The sequence below is a fragment of the Macrotis lagotis genome, chromosome 1 (assembly GCF_037893015.1).
Source record: "Macrotis lagotis isolate mMagLag1 chromosome 1, bilby.v1.9.chrom.fasta, whole genome shotgun sequence".
NCBI lineage: Eukaryota > Metazoa > Chordata > Mammalia > Peramelemorphia > Peramelidae > Macrotis > Macrotis lagotis.
Genome location: NC_133658.1, coordinates 908579953 through 908588335, shown reverse-complemented (window position 1 = coordinate 908588335; position 8383 = coordinate 908579953). Strand labels below are relative to the sequence as shown.

The window sequence follows — 8383 nt, the reverse complement described above, 5'->3', positions numbered from 1 at the left end:
CCTGCCCGAGGTCCCGCTGGGAAGCCTCAGAGCTGGCTCAGGTCTCTGGCCTCAGAGAGACCCTTAGTGCCCAGAACTGCCCGGCCGGGGGCGGGGCCGGGGCGGGGCCTAGCCGGCTGGAGCCCCGCCTCCCCTGGCCCACGCCCCCTCTGGCTCCGCCCCTCCGCCCGGGTCCAGGCCCTGGCCCTGGGGGTCGGGCGCCCCTCCCCCTGCGGATCCCCCCAGTCTCACCCAAGCTTCCCACCACACCCGCTGCTCAGCAGTTCACCGCCCCCCACCCCGCGCCCCCCGGCCTGGGAGTCGGAGATGCACTGTCCGCCCCGCCCGGCCCGCCCGCACTGTCCGCCCCGCCCGGCCCACCCGGCCCACCCGCACTGTCCACCCCGCCCGGCCCGCCCGCACTGTCCGCCCCGCCCGGCCCACCCGCACTGCCCGCACTGTCCGCCCGCACTGTCCGCCCCGCCCGGCCCGCCCGCACTGCCCGCACTGTCCGCCCGCACTGTCCTCCCCGCCCGGCCCACCCGCACTGTCCGCCCCGCCCGGCCCACCCGGCCCGCCCGCACTGTCCACCCCGCCCGGCCCGCCCGCACTGTCCGCCCCGCCCGCCCCGCCCGGCCCGCCCGCACTGTCCGCCCCGCCCGGCCCGCCCACTTCGCGGACCTTCTCTCTCGCGTTTTTCTCTCCTTTCCCGGCTCGGGGCCGGGGCCCCGCGGCCGGGCGGCCCCCAAGTGTCGGCGGCAGGACCCCCGGGCCGGCGCGTGTCCCCCGCGGAATTCCATCTTCCCCTCAAGTTTCCCGCGCACTAGCGATGCCGAAGGGGCGCCTTCCTTGGCTTCTCCTGCCCCGGGGTCCGCAGCCCCGGGCACTCCAGAGCCCAGAAGCCTTCACGTGAGCAGACAGTGCCCGCTCCAGCTGTGCCTCCCGTGGTCGCTGGCAGCACCGTCCTGTTTGAGGGTCACCGTGAGCAGGAGGCGGCGGCCAACCACGAAGCCATCCCCCCTGCCCCTGGCCTGAGCCTGGGACCCTGACCCTTCGGATGGCCAAGCCCTGCCCGCAAGCCCTGGAGTGGAAAAAGGGACACGCAGGCGGCCCAGGAGGAGCCGAGCTGCTCCAGGCCAGTGTCGCCCAGTCACTTCTGTCTAACCAGGCTTCTCAGTCAAGGCCTTCCAGGTGGGAACGCCCAACCGCTCCCAGCCATCCCTTAGATCCCAGACCTCACCCACCACTGGCACCTCGGGTGGTGGTGTTGCTCTCAGGCCGGTGCCGCCTCCTCGGCCCACGTTGCAGTGGCTGGTGACGGGCATCAAGGAGCTCAAGGGATACGGAGGGCTTTGACCCGGATTAAAAAAAAATTTAGTTCACATCTGACTCCAGACATCTATTAGCTGTGCAATCCTGGGCAAATTCCGTAACCTCTCTCTGCCTTGGTTTCCTGAGATGTAAAATGGAAAGACTAGTAGTCCCTAAATTTCAGGATTATTGAGGATCGAATGAGAATATTTATAAAGTATTTAGCACAGTGCTTTGCAGGAATAATGATCCCAAGAACAAAGAGGAGGAGGAGGAGGATAATCTCTCTTTTTTGATTGTCCTTCATTCTCAAAGAAGTCCATGACATCAGAGAAGTGATGCCATGACCAGCGGCTCAATTGGATTTGACTGGGGGTGGGGGGGGGGCACTGTGCAGTCACCTGTATGGCTAATACATAAGATGTACAATTTTCCAAGGTAAGGCCTTAGAGTTTAGCCAAAAAGGATTACTGCCCCAATTTACCTCTGATATACAGAATTACTAACCCTAAATTCAGCCCTGATGAGCAGGGAGGGGAAATGAGCAGGATTGATTTTAGGCACATAGTTAAAAGAGCTCCAGCATTTAAAAGAACCACTGAATGAGTCCTGGTCAGACTCTCAAGGCTGTACTTGATTAACACCTGCCCATCTCTTCAGGAACTAGCTATTCCCGAATGTAAGCACCATAATTCTTGGGGTTCTGGGAGGGGTGGCTCCCTCCTCGGACAACTTGGAAAAATTTAGTTACATTCCACAAAAAAATTGGCAAAAAAAAGCCTCTCTTTGCTCTCAAGCTACTGAAAGCTCAGCTAAACCATGGCCTAATTGGAGGCTCCCCCAAGGAGAAGATGCCCCGCCTGAAACATCTCCCAGCCTCACTTTCTTCTCTGGAGCCATCTGGATCCAGTGACCAGACATGGATCAGGAGGGCTGGAGATGGCCCTGAATGGGAGGCAGTCAGGGTGAAGTGCCTTGCCCAAGGTCACACAGCAAATGAATAACATCTCTGAGGCTAGATTTGAACTCAGATTCTCCACCTCAGGGCCAGTACTCTATCCACTGCACACCTAGCTGCCCCCTGATAATAATGATAATAACAGCATTTATACAGAACCTGCCATGTACTAGGTATGTGCTTACTGTACTTAATGATTGCTTGTTCCCTTCTCTAGATCGTGCTGCCCCTGGGACCTGACTGGGGAGAGGTAGTCCCTCTCACATAGTCCCAAACTGCCTTCAAAGTACAGTTCCAGTGCTCCATGAAAAGCAGCCCCTCTCCCCAGGAATGCTCTCTCGCTTTTGACATTATCATCTGTGTGTGTGTGTGTGTGTGTGTGTGTGTGTGTGTGTGTGTGTGTGCATATAAACATTCTCCAGTGACTTAAGGACTCTTGTCTCCTCCCAGCAGAATGGAAGTTCCCAGAGAGCAGGGACTACTTTGTTTTACTCTAGAGTTTATCACAGGCCTTCCACACAGCAGACTCTTAATACCTGTTTGTTGAACTGCATGGTTTATTGAAATGAGTTAGTTTCAGGTTATTGAATTTTATGACAAATCTTCATTTTTCCAATTTGGTATTGGTTTTGATCATTATTCTAACTTAGAAGATAGCCTGACTGCACAGGGGCCGCTGAAAATTCCTATCTTAGTCAATTCCTATCTAAAAAAAGTTTTGCTTTTTAAAAAGGTATTTCCTTCTTGGCATGTCTAATACCTCCGACTATCTTCTGGATGAAAGTATTCAAGATAGAGAATTCTAAGACTTCTGGGGAGTTTGCAAATGTTGGGCACTTTCATTTTTCCTCATCTCATCATACAATTCAATTAGAATTGAAGTCTTAAGTATATGTATTCCTACAAACTTTCTCCTTTGCTTCAAATAGAAATTGGGGTTATTTTTATAGGGGCCTTCTTTATTAAGTTCATCATCAATACTTCAAGAGGAAATGACTTTGTGTCCCGAGAAATGCTATTTCTTTCTTTCTTCAGGTTCCTGATGAAAACCATGATGCCAGCTCTCCAAAGAGTCCTTGTTATCTTCCCTTCCCTCTATCTGCAGCCTTTTTTCATCTCCTGATTTTGTCTTTTGTAAGAGTGTTGATGTGGTTTAGTTCTACCAATAGCAGGTTGATTCTTTGGTCATTGCACAAAATTCTCATGCTTAGTAGTGAATGAGTCTGGGTGGTCTGCTAAGTGTATGTTGCTTATTACATTGTACCTTCTTTTCTATCACTCCCATTTTTGGAAAGAAAACAGTGCCAAGGTCAGCTAGGTGGTGCAGTGGATAGAGCACAAATCTGAGTTCAAATCTGTCCTCAGACACTTTAATAATTGACTAGCTGTGTGGCCTTGGGATAGCCACTTAACCCCATTTTCCTTGCAAAAAGCTAAAAAAAAAAGCTTCCCAGAGATTCAAAGAAAAAAAAGTGCAGCCAGAGTCCCCTGTGGCTCACAGTCTCTGAGGTTCCTTGCAACTTGAGGTCCTCTCCTTCACCAAAGCCCCAGCTCTGACCATTCCAAGGGCAGCTCGAGGTTGGACAAGAGGAGGAACAGCAGCTGAGGGCCTGAGATTCCCAGGGAGCTCTCTGGACATGGGCATTCCCTGCCCTGTTGACCCAGAACAGAGAGCACGGCCAACGAGATGCCCAGAACTGGATCACAAGAGATGACCTTCAAGAAGGAAGGAGGAGGTCAGAGCAAGGATCAAACTCCTCAGGACTCTGGGGGTGTTCAGGGTCACCAGCAGCAGAAGCCCAGAGACCCCAGGCTCCTTGAGGGAGACCACCCAGCAGATCAGAAATAAAACCAGTAGCCAATGCCCAGTCTTGAGCCTTTCGGGTGGCTAGGTGACCCTGCAGGAAGCTGGGGACAGCCAGGCCCTCCCAGAGGCCCAGAACCCCTCCTCTCTGGAGTCTCACTGGTCTAGCCCATGCCTCCCAACCCAGAATTGTTCCCTCCCTCTGTCACCCGACATCCTCCCTCTCCATGCACCTGCCCTGGAGCATCCCTGCACAGATCGTCTTCCTGCAGGCTCAGCGCACCTTCCACCTCCCCCAGAAGCCTCTCCTCATGTCCCCTGCCCCCAGGACAGCCCCTCCTCCAAACATCTTGGAGCCTTTGTCCCGGGGCCAACACTGTGTACTGAGTGACTCCACTGCCCAGTTCTTTTGGCTTTGAGATTGAGTAGAAGCTGATGAGCATCCAGGGAGCAGTGATGCTTCCCGTCTCCCTCACACTGGAGGAGCCTTGGCTCAAGACAGCCAGAGCAGCAGGCAGTGCGGGGAGCAGGACCCCAGGCCTCCTGATCCCACCTCTAGAGCCCTCTTCTCGCTGGGTCCCACCCTCTAGAGAAGCTGGAGGCCCTGGGGGGCCCATGTCCACTTGTGTCTGGTGAAGGGGCCAATGGGCTGCTGCTTCCAATTCTAAGGCTGCCCTTGCCTCCCAGGCTCCCCGTCTCAGCCTCTCTCATGGGGTCCTCTTGGACCTTCCTCCCAGGTCCCCAGCCTGGTGTCACCTTGGGCAGGTGGGAGGGACCCGGAATGAAGCAGGTCCAGTTCCCTGGCATTACCAACGGGGAAACTGAGGCTCAGGATCAAGAGGGGACACTCCCAGGTCCTCTTTGCAGGTGAGATCAGGAGGGACCTGGCCCTGGGAAGCCAAAGCCCTCAAAGGGGAAAAGGCACAGAACTAAAGACTGGAGGAGTTTTGCAGGCCCCAGGAGAACTGAGTGGCCACTAGATGGTTTGGTCAGTGTTTTTTACTTACCATGGTTGGATGTTGAGGATTTGACCTCTGTAGGATTATGTTCACAGCCCCTGAATGAATATCAGACATGAAGTGAGATCACAATCAGAGACAATGAACCCCGTGAGCCAGATGGGTCTTTGGGTCCTCTTAGAGTCATGGAGAGATGTCTACTCCCGGCCCTAGATTCCTTTTCCTCTGTCAGGACTTCTCCCTGCAGTACAACCATCTTTTTTACCTTTACCAACTATGGTTCTCCTCCTCAGTTAGTCTATAAGGTCTGGATCTGCCTCAGTGGTCTTTTCCCTCACTTAGTTTCTCACTGGGTTATGAGAATAGTCACCCATCTCCTTTCTCCCTCCTGCCCCTTCCAATCCTTCCCTCTGCCTTTTTGTACCTCAGTCACTTTGGTTGAGTGTCTAGAATAGTGGTCAACTGGGGGGCAGTCAGGTGGCACAGTGGACAGAGTACCATCCCTGGAGTCAGGAGGATCTGAGTTCAAATCCAGCCTCAGACACTTAATAACCAGCAAGCTGTGTGACCTTGGGCAAGTCACTTAACCCCATTGCCTTGCAAAAAACCCTAAAAAAATTGGTCAATTGAGTCCCACCCCAATGGGGAAGTGAACACCTTTTTCCAAGACATAATCAAGTGTGAGGGATGGGGGAAGAGGTCACCCAAGAAATGAGTGCCTAAAAGGAGGAGTGTGGGAAAGAGAAGGAGACCAGGGCCCAGAAGAGGATACAGATGGCCGAAGAACATCCTGGTCTCTCTGCTCCAATCAGGGAGACAGACTAGGAGGGAGGAAAACCAGAGGAAGCCTCATCCTACCTTCCAGTCATGACTGTGAAGAGAATCAGTGCGAGAGCCAGTACAAGGTAGACCCCAGTCACAATCACAATGAAGGCCCATCCAGGGTTTGAGGAGTCATCACCTTGTCCTCTAGATATTTCTTCTGTGGACAGAGAAAAGAAACTTGACAGTTTTCCAGGGGTCTCACACTTAAAGCATCTGGCTATAAATAATGTAAATAAAGAATAAATGCTTGCTGATCAGTGAAGCAACTTGGTCTCTGTTCCTCAGACCTAGGAATCTCCTTGGCAAAATCATATCACAGGGTGTCTCCCAAACAGCTGGGGACACCCTGGTTGAGCACACTGACTCTACATAGCCCATTGCTGCACTCGGGATTGTCTCCCCACATAGAAGCCACTGTCTCACCCATCTCTGACCTGCTTTGACCTTCTCTTCATACCTCACGTCTAATAAATTGCTGTGATATTCTCCCTAATGTTATTATTGTTTATGCTGATTCTCTTTAGACAACATCTCTCACATCTACCCTCTCCAGACCCCCTCATGTCTTCTCTTCCAGATTATGCAATAGATTTCTTTGTTAAAAATTTTTATCTATTTTTATTCTGAACTTAGAAATTAAACAAGCATTTCTATAACACTAGAATAGAAAATAAAAATGATTTATGTATAAAACTGCAAATCTATTATTGTATAACTTGCTACTCCTTTTAGATATATATTAAAGTTATTGTATAACTTTTTTCTTTTTTTAATCTTCCTTTCCTCACCTCTGCCATCATGGATGTGGCTACCATTAGATACAAATATGTATATTTTTGTAAAACTATTCTATTAAAAATGTTCTTTTTATCAGTTCTCCTCTGTTTGCAGATAGTCTCTACCTTCATATGTCCTTTATAGTTAATTTTGTTATTCATAATAATCAAGGTGCCTTAGTCACTCAAAGTTCTTTTTTAAAAAATATGGCTGTTTTTAAAAAACATATTCAACATTTTCTTGGTTCTGCTCACTTCACCCTGATATTTGATACACATCTTTCCATGTTTTTCTAAAATTATGAAGCATATGCTTTTATCTCAAAATAATATACCAACATGATCATATACCACAACTTGTTCAGCCATTCCCTAAGTAAAGGGCCTCCCCCAAATTTTTAGTTCTTTGCCACCGCAAGGAAATTTGGCTTAAATATTTCTTCTTTTCTTTTTTTCCCCCAATCATCTTGAGAAATGGACCTAGTAGGGTAGAGTCAGTTTAATATGTCTTTGGGCATAATTCCAGATTGCTTTCCAAAGTAATGGGGTCAATTCATAGTTCCACCAACAGTGAATTGGTGTCTCAATTTTTCCCACATCCCCTCAATTTGATGCTTTCCCATTCAATCATTTTAGCCAATCTGATAAGTGTAAAATTACACTGTTGTTTTAATTTGAATTTCTCTAACCAGTAATGAGTTGGGGAATGTTTTTATATATCCATAAATTGTTTTGATTTCATCAAGAAATTGCTTATTCATGTTCTTTGACTATCAACTGATGAATGACTCATTTTTATAGAGTTGAGAGTTCTTTATTTGAGAAATGAAACTTTTATCTGAGAATCTGTCTACTTAAAAATGATTTTCTTAATTTTCTGATTTTTTTTCTGATTTTGGCTACATTTGTTGTATTTTTATAAAACTTTTTAAATTTAATGTGATTGAAATTATCCATTTTATACATCACACTACTCTCTTGTTTAGTCCTAAATTTTTCATCTACCATAAGTCTGATAGGTTATATGTTCCACTTTCTTCAAATTTGCATGCAATATCTTCTTATCTGGATCATGTATCCATTTTGATCCTATCTTGGTAAACAGTGTAAGATTTTGACCTTTGCACAATTTCTGCCAGACTGCTTTCCATTTGTCCCAACAGTTTTTACCACATCTGTATTATTTTACAAATAACTTGTCTTTTCACTTTCAAATCTAATGTTACTTTACTTTCTGCTTTAAATTAGATGTTTACTCTCTCTCACTGATTTATTTATTTATTCGTAGCAGATAGTTTTGATAATTAGAGCCTGATAATAATTACAGCTTAATATTTGGTACAATTTAACCTCCTTCATTACATTTTTTCCCATTAGTTCCTTGGATATTCTTGACTTTTTGTTCTTCCAAATGAATTTGGATAGGCTTTTATAGTTCAGTAAAAAAAAAAAAAGGAGGGGCAGCTAGGTGGCATAGTGGATAGAGCACCGGCCCTGGAGTCAGGAGTACCTGGGTTCAAATCCAGTCTCAGACACTTAATAATTACCTAGCTGTGTGGCCTTGGGCAAGCCACCTTAACCCCATTTGCCTTGCAAAAACCTAAAAAAAAGTTATTTAATTGGGACAAAACTGGATATATAAATTAGTTAGGTAAAGCTATCATTTTATTATATTTTCGCTAACTACCTATGAACAATTCATATTTCTCTCATTATTTAAATCTTATTTGTATAAAAAGTATTTTTTAAAAAAACAATTTTATCGATTTTC

General features: G+C 47.8%; 1 long non-coding RNA gene across 1 annotated transcript; it reads right to left on the bottom strand.

The window, feature by feature from the left end:
* Positions 1 to 2376: 2376 nt before the first annotated feature.
* On the bottom strand, positions 2377 to 6426 carry LOC141509690 (uncharacterized). The gene is made up of 3 exons (XR_012474695.1): positions 5870 to 6426; positions 5060 to 5109; positions 2377 to 3964 (listed from the first exon to the last, which is right to left on the bottom strand). It is a non-coding gene; the product is annotated as an uncharacterized LOC141509690 (long non-coding RNA).
* Between the last annotated feature and the right edge of the window lie 1957 nt (positions 6427 to 8383).